Genomic DNA, 13,854 nt, shown 5'->3' on the forward strand with positions numbered 1-13,854 from the left:
CCATGGGCTATAGCCTATACCGTACGGCATATTATAGCACGCCGTTTTTCATCATTTTTGAGGATTTTTTTTTTTTAATCCTCAAAAATGATGAAAAACGGCGTGCTATAGTATGCCGTAAGTTATGGGCTATAGCCCATGGTCAAAAAGGGGTTAAAAAACTTCTAAAAATAGACGTCTAAAACACGTCTATTTTCAGACGTGTTTTAGACGTCTATTTTTTGACGTTTTTATCCCATTTTTAGAAGCTCGTCTAATAGCTCATATAGCAAGCTGTTTTTCATCATTTTTGAGGATTTGAAAAAAATGAAGAAAAAAAATAAACGATGGGTTATAGCCCATCGTTTTTTTTTTGTTTTTTTTTTCAAATCCTCAAAAATGATGAAAAACGGCGTGCTATAGTATGCCGTAAGGTATGGGCTATAGCCCATGGTCAAAAATGGGTTAAAAAACGTCTAAAAATAGACGTCTAAAACACGTCTATTTTTAGACGTGTTTTAGACGTCTATTTTTTGACTTTTTTATCCCATTTTTAGAAGCTCGTCTAATAGCCCATACCGTACGGCATACTATAGCAAGCCGTTTTTCATCATTTTTGAGGATTTGAAAAAAATGAAGAAAAATAAATAAACGATGGGTTATAGCCCATGTTTTTTTTGTTTTTTTTGTTTTTTTTTTCAAATCCTCAAAAATGATGAAAAACGGCGTGCTATAGTATGCCGTAAGTTATGGGCTATATCCCATGGTCAAAAAGGGGTTAAAAAACTTCTAAAAATAGACGTCTAAAACACGTCTATTTTTAGACGTGTTTTAGACGTCTATTTTTTGACGTTTTTATCCCATTTTTAGAAGCTCGTCTAATAGCTCATATAGCAAGCTGTTTTTCATCATTTTTGAGGATTTGAAAAAAATGAAGAAAAATAAATAAACGATGGGTTATAGCCCATCGTTTTTTTTTTTTTGATTTTTTTTCAAATCCTCAAAAATGATGAAAAACGGCGTGCTATAGTATGCCGTAAGGTATGGGCTATAGCCCATGGTCAAAAATTTGTTAAAAAACGTCTACAAATAGACGTCTGAAACACGTCTATTTTTAGACGTGTTTTAGACGTCTATTTTTTGACTTTTTTATCCCATTTTTAGAAGCTCGTCTAATAGCCCATACCGTACGGCATACTATAGCAAGCCGTTTTTCATCATTTTTGAGGATTTGAAAAAAATGAAGAAAAAAAAATAAACGATGGGTTATAGCCCATCGTTTTTTTTTTTTAGATTTTTTTTCAAATCCTCAAAAATGATGAAAAACGGCGTGCTATAGTATGCCGTAAGGTATGGGCTATAGCCCATGGTCAAAAAGGGGTTAAAAAACATCTAAAAATAGATGTCTAAAACACGTCTATTTTTAGACGTGTTTTAGACGTCTATTTTTTTACTTTTTTATCCCATTTTTAGAAGCTCGTCTAATAGCCCATACTGTACGGCATACTATAGCAAGCCGTTTTTCATCATTTTTGAGGATTTGAAAAAAAAACAAAAAAAAACAAAAAACGATGGGTTATATATAGCCCATCGTTTTTTTATTTTTTTTTCAAATCCTCAAAAATGATGAAAAACGGTGTGCTATAGTATGCCGTAAGGTATGGGCTATAGCCCATGGTCAAAAAGGGGTTAAAAAACTTCTAAAAATAGACGTCTAAAACACGTCTATTTTTAGACGTCTATTTTTTGACGTTTTTATCCCATTTTTAGAAGCTCGTCTAATAGCTCATATAGCAAGCTGTTTTTCATCATTTTTGAGGATTTGAAAAAAATGAAGAAAAAAAAATAAACGATGGGTTATAGCCCATCGTTTTTTTTTTTTAGATTTTTTTTCAAATCCTCAAAAATGATGAAAAACGGCGTGCTATAGTATGCCGTAAGGTATGGGCTATAGCCCATGGTCAAAAAGGGGTTAAAAAACATCTAAAAATAGATGTCTAAAACACGTCTATTTTTAGACGTGTTTTAGACGTCTATTTTTTTACTTTTTTATCCCATTTTTAGAAGCTCGTCTAATAGCCCATACCGTACGGCATACTATAGCAAGCCGTTTTTCATCATTTTTGAGGATTTGAAAAAAAAACAAAAAAAAACAAAAAACGATGGGTTATATATAGCCCATCGTTTTTTTATTTTTTTTTCAAATCCTCAAAAATGATGAAAAACGGTGTGCTATAGTATGCCGTAAGGTATGGGCTATAGCCCATGGTCAAAAAGGGGTTAAAAAACGTCTAAAAATAGACGTCTAAAACACGTCTATTTTTAGACGTGTTTTGGTCTATTTTTTGACGTTTTTATCCCATTTTTAGAAGCTCGTCTAATAGCCCATACCGTACGGCATACTATAGCAAGCTGTTTTTCATCATTTTTGAGGATTTGAAAAAAATGAAGAAAAAATAAATAAACGATGGGTTATAGCCCATGTTTTTTTTTTTTTTTTTTTGTTTTTTTTTAAATCCTCAAACATGATGAAAAACGGCGTGCTATAGTATGCCGTAAGTTATGGGCTATAGCCCATGGTCAAAAAGGGGTTAAAAAACTTCTAAAAATAGACGTCTAAAACACGTCTATTTTTAGACGTTTTTATCCCATTTTTAGAAGCTCGTCTAATAGCCCATACCGTACGGCATACTATAGCAAGCCGTTTTTCATCATTTTTGAGGATTAAAAAAAAAAAAAAAACGATGGGTTATATATAGCCCATCGTTTTTTTATTTTTTTTCAAATCCTCAAAAATGATGAAAAACGGTGTGCTATAGTATGCCGTAAGGTATGGGCTATAGCCCATGGTCAAAAAGGGGTTAAAAAACGTCTAAAAATAGACGTCTAAAACACGTCTATTTTTAGACGTGTTTTAGACGTCTATTTTTTGACGTTTTTATCCCATTTTTAGAAGCTCGTCTAATAGCCCATACCGTACGGCATACTATAGCAAGCCGTTTTTCATCATTTTTGAGGATTTGAAAAAAATGAAGAAAAAAAAAAACGATGGGTTATATATAGCCCATCGTTTTTTTTATTTTTATTTTTCAAATCCTCAAAAATGATGAAAAACGGTGTGCTATAGTATGCCGTAAGGTATGGGCTATAGCCCATGGTCAAAAAGGGGTTAAAAAACGTCTAAAAATAGACGTCTAAAACACGTCTATTTTTAGACGTGTTTTAGACGTCAATTTTTTGACGTTTTTATCCCATTTTTAGAAGCTCGTCTAATAGCCCATACCGTACGGCATACTATAGCAAGCTGTTTTTCATCATTTTTGAGGATTTGAAAAAAATGAAGAAAAAATAAATAAACGATGGGTTATAGCCCATGTTTTTTTTTTTTCTTTTTTTTTTTTTCAAATCCTCAAAAATGATGAAAAACGGCGTGCTATAGTATGCCGTACGGTATGGGCTATAGCCCATGTTCAAAAATGATGAAAAAAGAGGTTAATGTTTTTTTCAAATTAAAAAAAAACGATGGGCTATAACCCATGTTCTTTTTTTTTTTCTTTTTTTTTCAAATCCTCAAAATTGATGAAAAACGGCGTGCTATAGTATGCCGTACGGTATGGGCTATAGCCCATGTTCAAAAATGATGAAAAAAAATTAAAAAATCAAAAAACGATGGGCTATAACGCATGTTTTTTTTTTGTTTTTTTTCAAATCCTCAAAAATGATGAAAAACGGCGTGCTATAGTATGCCGTACGGTATGGGCTATAGACCATGGTCAAAAATGAAGAAAAACGAGGATAAAAATAAAATAGATGGGCTATAACCCATGTTTCTTTTTTTTAATCCTCAAAAATGATGAAAAACGGCGTGCTATAGCATGCCGTTTTTCAAGGTTAATGTTTTTTTCAAATTTTCAAAAAACGATGGGCTATAACCCATGTTTGTTTTTTTCCCCATTTTTTTCAAATCCTCAAAAATGATGAAAAACGGAAAACGGTAAAAACCATATTAAAAAAGGTTAAAAAAGAATACGTAAACCATATTGGAACCAAGAGCTACAAAGGTTATGGGACCATTTAAGAGATGCAGAGAGGAAATTCCTAAAATGTGTAAATAAGACATTGAGAGCAGATTTGAGAAAGAAATTTAAAGAGAGTCAAGGGGAATTTGATAAAAGGTTGCGTGCAGTGAAGCGCAAGTTTAACAGAGGAATGCCGTTACATATTGAGCAACTGCACACTCATAACCCCCAGACATTTTGGGAGGAAATTAATAAATTGGGTCCCATTAAGAAAAGAGAGATTCCTATGTTTGTAGCATTGGAGAGTGGGGAATGCTGCTCTGACGTAGGAATAGTATTAGAAAAATGGGAGAAGGATTTCACAGATATGTTTTCCGGGTGTAATCACTCTTTATTTGATGAGGCTTTCTTGAAAGAAGTTAGCAGTTTAAAAACGTTAATGGAATGTGAAATGAGTGCAGACACTTACAATTGTAATCCTTATTTAAATGGTAATTTCTCTACTGAGGAAGTAAAGAGTGATTGAAAAAAGTAAATCAAGAAAAGCTACAGGAATTGATGACATTTCATATGAGGTATTGAAATCACCTAAGTTGTTAGAAATTTTGTTTAATTTGTTTCAATCCTGTTTCGATAGTGGTATTGTTCCTTCGCAGTGGTACAAAACTATCATAAAGCCTATTCCAAGGTTAAAAAAAAAATCAAAAATTCAAAAAACGATGGCCTATAACCCATGTTTTTTTTTTTCAAATCCTCAAAAATAAAAATCGGCGTGCTATAGCATGCCGTACGGTATGGGCTATAGCCCATGTTCAAAAATGATGAAAAAAGAGGTTAATGTTTTTTTCAAATTTTCAAAAAACGATGGGCTATAACCCATGTTTTTTTGTTTTGTTTTTAGTTTTTTTTTCAAATCCTCAAAATTGATGAAAAACGGCGTGCTATAGTATGCCGTACGGTATTGGCCATAGCCCATAGTCAAAAATTATGAAAAACAAGGTTAAATGTTTTTTTCAAAAATTCAAAAAACGATGGGCTATAACGCATGTTTTTTTTTTCAAATCCTCAAAAATGATGAAAAACGGCGTGCTATAGTATGCCGTACGGTATGGGCTATAGCCCATGTTCAAAAATGATGAAAAACGAGGTTAATGTTTTTTTCAAATTTTCAAAAAACGATGGGCTATAACCCATGTTTTTTTTTTCAAATCCTCAAAAATGATGAAAAACGGCGTGCTATAGTATGCCGTACGGTATGGGCTATAGCCCATGGTAAAAAATTAAGAAAAACGAGGATAAAAATAAAATAGATGGGCTATAACCCATGTTTCTTTTTTTTTATCCTCAAAAATGATGAAAAACGGCGTGCTATAGCATGCCGTTTTTCAAGGTTAATGTTTTTTTCAAATTTTCAAAAAACGATGGGCTATAACCCATGTTTGTTTTTTTTCCCCATTTTTTTCAAATCCTCAAAAATGATGAAAAACGGAAAACGGTAAAAACCATATTAAAAAAGGTTCAAAAAGAATACGTAAACCATATTGGAACCAAGAGCTACAAAGGTTATGGGACCATTTAAGAGATGCAGAGAGGAAATTCCTAAAATGTGTAAATAAGACATTGAGAGCAGATTTGAGAAAGAAATTTAAAGAGAGTCAAGGGGAATTTGATAAAAGGTTGCGTGCAGTGAAGCGCAAGTTTAACAGAGGAATGTCGTTACATATTGAGCAACTGCAGACTCATAACCCCCAGACATTTTGGGAGGAAATTAATAAATTGGGTCCCATTAAGAAAAGAGAGATTCCTATGTTTGTAGCATTGGAGAGTGGGGAATGCTGCTCTGACGTAGGAATAGTATTAGAAAAATGGGAGAAGGATTTCACAGATATGTTTTCCGGGTGTAATCACTCTTTATTTGATGAGGCTTTCTTGAAAGAAGTTAGCAGTTTAAAAACGTTAATGGAATGTGAAATGAGTGCAGACACTTACAATTGTAATCCTTATTTAAATGGTAATTTCTCTACTGAGGAAGTAAAGAGTGATTGAAAAAAGTAAATCAAGAAAAGCTACAGGAATTGATGACATTTCATATGAGGTATTGAAATCACCTAAGTTGTTAGAAATTTTGTTTAATTTGTTTCAATCCTGTTTCGATAGTGGTATTGTTCCTTCGCAGTGGTACAAAACTATCATAAAGCCTATTCCAAGGTTAAAAAAAAAATCAAAAATTCAAAAAACGATGGCCTATAACCCATGATTTTTTTTTCAAATCCTCAAAAATAAAAATCGGCGTGCTATAGCATGCCGTACGGTATGGGCTATAGCCCATGTTCAAAAATGATGAAAAAAGAGGTTAATGTTTTTTTCAAATTTTCAAAAAACGATGGGCTATAACCCATGTTTTTTTGTTTTGTTTTTAGTTTTTTTTTCAAATCCTCAAAATGGATGAAAAACGGCGTGCTATAGTATGCCGTACGGTATTGGCCATAGCCCATAGTCAAAAATTATGAAAAACGAGGTTAAATGTTTTTTTCAAAAATTCAAAAAACGATGGGCTATAACGCATGTTTTTTTTTTCAAATCCTCAAAAATGATGAAAAACGGCGTGCTATAGTATGCCGTACGGTATGGGCTATAGCCCATGTTCAAAAATGATGAAAAACGAGGTTAATGTTTTTTTCAAATTTTCAAAAAACGATGGGCTATAACCCATGTTTTTTTTTTCAAATCCTCAAAAATGATGAAAAACGGCGTGCTATAGTATGCCGTACGGTATGGGCTATAGCCCATGGTAAAAAATTAAGAAAAACGAGGATAAAAATAAAATAGATGGGCTATAACCCATGTTTCTTTTTTTTTATCCTCAAAAATGATGAAAAACGGCGTGCTATAGCATGCCGTTTTTCAAGGTTAATGTTTTTTTCAAATTTTCAAAAAACGATGGGCTATAACCCATGTTTGTTTTTTTTCCCCATTTTTTTCAAATCCTCAAAAATGATGAAAAACGGAAAACGGTAAAAACCATATTAAAAAAGGTTCAAAAAGAATACGTAAACCATATTGGAACCAAGAGCTACAAAGGTTATGGGACCATTTAAGAGATGCAGAGAGGAAATTCCTAAAATGTGTAAATAAGACATTGAGAGCAGATTTGAGAAAGAAATTTAAAGAGAGTCAAGGGGAATTTGATAAAAGGTTGCGTGCAGTGAAGCGCAAGTTTAACAGAGGAATGTCGTTACATATTGAGCAACTGCAGACTCATAACCCCCAGACATTTTGGGAGGAAATTAATAAATTGGGTCCCATTAAGAAAAGAGAGATTCCTATGTTTGTAGCATTGGAGAGTGGGGAATGCTGCTCTGACGTAGGAATAGTATTAGAAAAATGGGAGAAGGATTTCACAGATATGTTTTCCGGGTGTAATCACTCTTTATTTGATGAGGCTTTCTTGAAAGAAGTTAGCAGTTTAAAAACGTTAATGGAATGTGAAATGAGTGCAGACACTTACAATTGTAATCCTTATTTAAATGGTAATTTCTCTACTGAGGAAGTAAAGAGTGATTGAAAAAGGTAAATCAAGAAAAGCTACAGGAATTGATGACATTTCATATGAGGTATTGAAATCACCTAAGTTGTTAGAAATTTTGTTTAATTTGTTTCAATCCTGTTTCGATAGTGGTATTGTTCCTTCGCAGTGGTACAAAACTATCATAAAGCCTATTCCAAGGTTAAAAAAAAAATCAAAAATTCAAAAAACGATGGCCTATAACCCATGTTTTTTTTTTTCAAATCCTCAAAAATAAAAATCGGCGTGCTATAGCATGCCGTACGGTATGGGCTATAGCCCATGTTCAAAAATGATGAAAAAAGAGGTTAATGTTTTTTTCAAATTTTCAAAAAACGATGGGCTATAACCCATGTTTTTTTGTTTTGTTTTTAGTTTTTTTTTCAAATCCTCAAAATTGATGAAAAACGGCGTGCTATAGTATGCCGTACGGTATTGGCCATAGCCCATAGTCAAACATTATGAAAAACGAGGTTAAATGTTTTTTTCAAAAATTCAAAAAACGATGGGCTATAACGCATGTTTTTTTTTCCAAATCCTCAAAAATGATGAAAAACGGCGTGCTATAGTATGCCGTACGGTATGGGCTATAGCCCATGTTCAAAAATGATGAAAAACGAGGTTAATGTTTTTTTCAAATTTTCAAAAAACGATGGGCTATAACCCATGTTTTTTTTTTCAAATCCTCAAAAATGATGAGAAACGGCGTGCTATAGTATGCCGTACGGTATGGGCTATAGCCCATGGTAAAAAATTATGAAAAACGAGGATAAAAAAAAAATTCAAAAATTCAAAAAACGATGGGCTATAACCCATGTTCTTTTTCTTTTTTTTTCAAATCCTCAAAATTGATGAAAAACGGCGTGCTATAGTATGCCGTACGGTATGGGCCATAGCCCATAGTCAAAAATGATGAAAAACGACGTTAATTTTTTTTTCAAAAAACGCATGTTTTTTTTTTTATCCTCAAAAATGATGAAAAACGGCGTGCTATAGTATGCCGTACGGTATGGGCTATAGCCCATGGTAAAAAATGATGAAAAACGAGGATAAAAAAAAATATCAAAAATTCAAAAAACGATGGGCTATAACCCATGTTCTTTTTTTTGTTTTTTTGTTTTCAAATCCTCAAAAATGATGAAAAACGGCGTGCTATAGTATGCCGTACGGTATGGGCTATAGACCATGGTCAAAAATGAAGAAAAACGAGGATAAAAAAAAATAGATGGGCTATAACCCAAAATGATGAAAAACGGCGTGCTATAGCATGCCGTACGGTATGGGCTATAGCCCATGTTAAAAAATGATGAAAAAAGAGGTTAATGTTTTTTTCAATTTTTCAAAAAAGGATGGGCTATAACCCATGTTTGTTTGTTTTTCCCATTATTTTCAAATCCTCAAAAATGATGAAAAACGGCGTGCTATAGCATGCCGTACGGTATGAACCATGACCCATGGTCAAAAATGATGAAAAAAGAGGTTAATGTTTTTTTCAAATTTTCAAAAAACGATGGGCTATAACCCATGTTTTTTTTTTGTTTTTTTTTCAAATCCTCAAAAATGATGAAAAACGGCGTGCTATAGTATGCCGTACGGTATGGGCTATAGCCCATGGTAAAAAATGATGAAAAACGAGGATAAAGAAAAAATCAAAAATTCAAAAAACGATGGGCTATAACCCATGTTCTTTTTTTCCCCTTTTTTTCAAATCCTCAAAAATGATGAAAAACGGCGTGCTATAGTATGCCGTACGGTATGGGCTATAGCCCATGGTAAAGAATTATGAAAAACGAGGATAAAGAAAAAATCAAAAATTCAAAAAACGATGGGCTATAACCCATGTTCTTTTTTTCCCCTTTTTTTCAAATCCTCAAAAATGATGAAAAACGGCGTGCTATAGTATGCCGTACGGTATGGGCTATAGAACATGGTCAAAATTGATGAAAAACGAGGATACAAAAACAAATCTAAATTTCAAAAAACGATGGGCTATAACCCATGTTTTTTTCAAATCCTCAAAAATTATGAAAAACGGCGTGCTATAGCATGCCGTACCGTATGGGCTATAGCCCATGGTCAAAAATGATGAAAAACGAGGTTAATGTTTTTTTCAAATTTTCAAAAAACGATGGGCTATAACCCATGTTTGTTTTTTTTCCCCATTTTTTTCAAATCCTCAAAAATGATGAAAAACGGAAAACGGTAAAAACCATATTAAAAAAGGTTCAAAAAGAATACGTAAACCATATTGGAACCAAGAGCTACAAAGGTTATGGGACCATTTAAGAGATGCAGAGAGGAAATTCCTAAAATGTGTAAATAAGACATTGAGAGCAGATTTGAGAAAGAAATTTAAAGAGAGTCAAGGGGAATTTGATAAAAGGTTGCGTGCAGTGAAGCGCAAGTTTAACAGAGGAATGTCGTTACATATTGAGCAACTGCAGACTCATAACCCCCAGACATTTTGGGAGGAAATTAATAAATTGGGTCCCATTAAGAAAAGAGAGATTCCTATGTTTGTAGCATTGGAGAGTGGGGAATGCTGCTCTGACGTAGGAATAGTATTAGAAAAATGGGAGAAGGATTTCACAGATATGTTTTCCGGGTGTAATCACTCTTTATTTGATGAGGCTTTCTTGAAAGAAGTTAGCAGTTTAAAAACGTTAATGGAATGTGAAATGAGTGCAGACACTTACAATTGTAATCCTTATTTAAATGGTAATTTCTCTACTGAGGAAGTAAAGAGTGATTGAAAAAAGTAAATCAAGAAAAGCTACAGGAATTGATGACATTTCATATGAGGTATTGAAATCACCTAAGTTGTTAGAAATTTTGTTTCATTTGTTTCAATCCTGTTTCGATAGTGGTATTGTTCCTTCGCAGTGGTACAAAACTATCATAAAGCCTATTCCAAGGTTAAAAAAAAAATCAAAAATTCAAAAAACGATGGCCTATAACCCATGTTTTTTTTTTCCAAATCCTCAAAAATAAAAACCGGCGTGCTATAGCATGCCGTACGGTATGGGCTATAGCCCATGTTCAAAAATGATGAAAAAAGAGGTTAATGTTTTTTTCAAATTTTCAAAAAACGATGGGCTATAACCCATGTTTTTTTGTTTTGTTTTTTTGTTTTTTTTCAAATCCTCAAAATTGATGAAAAACGGCGTGCTATAGTATGCCGTACGGTATTGGCCATAGCCCATAGTCAAAAATTATGAAAAACGAGGTTAAATGTTTTTTTTCAAAAATTCAAAAAACGATGGGCTATAACGCATGTTTTTTTTTTCAAATCCTCAAAAATGATGAAAAACGGCGTGCTATAGTATGCCGTACGGTATGGGCTATATAGCCCATGTTCAAAAATGATGAAAAACGAGGTTAATGTTTTTTTCAAATTTTCAAAAAACGATGGGCTATAACCCATGTTTTTTTTTTCAAATCCTCAAAAATGATGAAAAACGGCGTGCTATAGTATGCCGTACGGTATGGGCTATAGCCCATGGTAAAAAATTATGAAAAACGAGGATAAAAAAAAAAATCAAAAATTCAAAAAACGATGGGCTATAACCCATGTTCTTTTTCTTTTTTTTTCAAATCCTCAAAATTGATGAAAAACGGCGTGCTATAGTATGCCGTACGGTATGGGCCATAGCCCATAGTCAAAAATGATGAAAAACGACGTTAATTTTTTTTTCAAAAAACGCATGTTTTTTTTTTTATCCTCAAAAATGATGAAAAACGGCGTGCTATAGTATGCCGTACGGTATGGGCTATAGCCCATGGTAAAAAATGATGAAAAACGAGGATAAAAAAAAATATCAAAAATTCAAAAAACGATGGGCTATAACCCATGTTCTTTTTTTTGTTTTTTTGTTTTCAAATCCTCAAAAATGATGAAAAACGGCGTGCTATAGTATGCCGTACGGTATGGGCTATAGACCATGGTCAAAAATGAAGAAAAACGAGGATAAAAAAAAATAGATGGGCTATAACCCAAAATGATGAAAAACGGCGTGCTATAGCATGCCGTACGGTATGAACCATGACCCATGGTCAAAAATGATGAAAAAAGAGGTTAATGTTTTTTTCAAATTAAAAAAAAACGATGGGCTATAACCCATGTTTTTTTTTTTTTTTTTTTCAAATCCTCAAAAATGATGAAAAACGGCGTGCTATAGTATGCCGTACGGTATGGGCTATAGCCCATGGTAAAAAATGATGAAAAACGAGGATAAAGAAAAAATCAAAAATTCAAAAAACGATGGGCTATAACCCATGTTCTTTTTTTCCCCTTTTTTTCAAATCCTCAAAAATGATGAAAAACGGCGTGCTATAGTATGCCGTACGGTATGGGCTATAGCCCATGGTAAAGAATTATGAAAAACGAGGATAAAGAAAAAATCAAAAATTCAAAAAACGATGGGCTATAACCCATGTTCTTTTTTTCCCCTTTTTTTCAAATCCTCAAAAATGATGAAAAACGGCGTGCTATAGTATGCCGTACGGTATGGGCTATAGAACATGGTCAAAATTGATGAAAAACGAGGATACAAAAACAAATCAAAAATTCAAAAAACGATGGGCTATAACCCATGTTCTTTTTTTCCCCTTTTTTTCAAATCCTCAAAAATGATGAAAAACGGCGTGCTATAGTATGCCGTACGGTATGGGCTATAGCCCATGGTAAAAAATGATGAAAAACGAGGATAAAGAAAAAATCAAAAATTCAAAAAACGATGGGCTATAACCCATGTTCTTTTTTTCCCCTTTTTTTCAAATCCTCAAAAATGATGAAAAACGGCGTGCTATAGTATGCCGTACGGTATGGGCTATAGCCCATGGTAAAGAATTATGAAAAACGAGGATAAAGAAAAAATCAAAAATTCAAAAAACGATGGGCTATAACCCATGTTCTTTTTTTCCCCTTTTTTTCAAATCCTCAAAAATGATGAAAAACGGCATGCTATAGTATGCCGTACGGTATGGGCTATAGAACATGGTCAAAATTGATGAAAAACGAGGATACAAAAACAAATCTAAATTTCAAAAAACGATGGGCTATAACCCATGTTTTTTTCAAATCCTCAAAAATTATGAAAAACGGCGTGCTATAGCATGCCGTACCGTATGGGCTATAGCCCATGGTCAAAAATGATGAAAAACGAGGTTAATGTTTTTTTCAAATTTTCAAAAAACGATGGGCTATAATAACCCATGTTTGTTTTTGTTTTTTTTTTAATCCTCAAAAATGATGAAAAACGGCGTGCTATAGCATGCCGTACGGTATGGCCCATGGTCAAAAATGATGAAAAATGAGGTTAATGTTTTTTTCAAATTTTCAAAAAACGATGGGCTATAACCCATGTTTTTTTTTTTTTTCATTTTTTTCAAATCCTCAACAATGATGAAAAACGGCGTGCTATAGTATGCCGTACGGTATGGGCTATAGCCCATGTTAAAAAATGATGAAAAAAGAGGTTAATGTTTTTTTCAAATTTTCAAAAAACGATGGGCTATAACCCATGTTTTTTTGTTTTTTTTTCCATTTTTTTCAAATCCTCAAAAATTATGAAAAACGGCGTGCTATAGTATGCCGTACGGTATGGGCTATAGACCATGGTCAAAAATGATGAAAAACGAGGATAAAAGAAATAATCAAAAATTCAAAAAACGATGGGCTATAACCCATGTTCTTTTTTTTCTTTTTTTTTTTCAAATCCTCAAAATTGATGAAAAACGGCGTGCTATACTATGCCGTACGGTATGGGCCATAGCCCATAGTCAAAAATGATGAAAAACGAGGATTTTCTTTTCTTCAAAAATTCAAAAAACGATGGGCTATAACCCATGTTTTTTTTGGTTGTTTTTTTCAAATCCTCAAAAATGATGAAAAACGGCGTGCTATAGTATGCCGTATGGCAGGGGTCCCCAAACTTTTTCCTGTGAGGGCCACATAACTTTTCCCTTCTCTGATGGGGGCCGGGGTCAGTTTGTAACAGAAAAAGTGTGACGATCGCAGGGGGTGCCTAAACGTAAACATTTTTTTTTCTCCAGAAAGCCACACATAACCAAATATTAATAACCAGTGCACGTACTGTACATGCAGCACTACAGGGCTGCATAGTGCATGTACTGTACATGCAGCAGTGCCAGGGTTTCCTGCACAATGTTGTTGGCATGGCACTGCCTCATGCTTGAAATAAATCACGCCATGCCAAGCTGTTTTTTCTTTTTTGAGGGGCCTAGTGAATCATGGTGTGTGTGATATGAAATGGAGAAATGTCCAGTACC

This window comes from Protomyctophum parallelum (genome assembly GCF_964188405.1).
Source record: "Protomyctophum parallelum genome assembly, chromosome: 12".
NCBI lineage: Eukaryota > Metazoa > Chordata > Actinopteri > Myctophiformes > Myctophidae > Protomyctophum > Protomyctophum parallelum.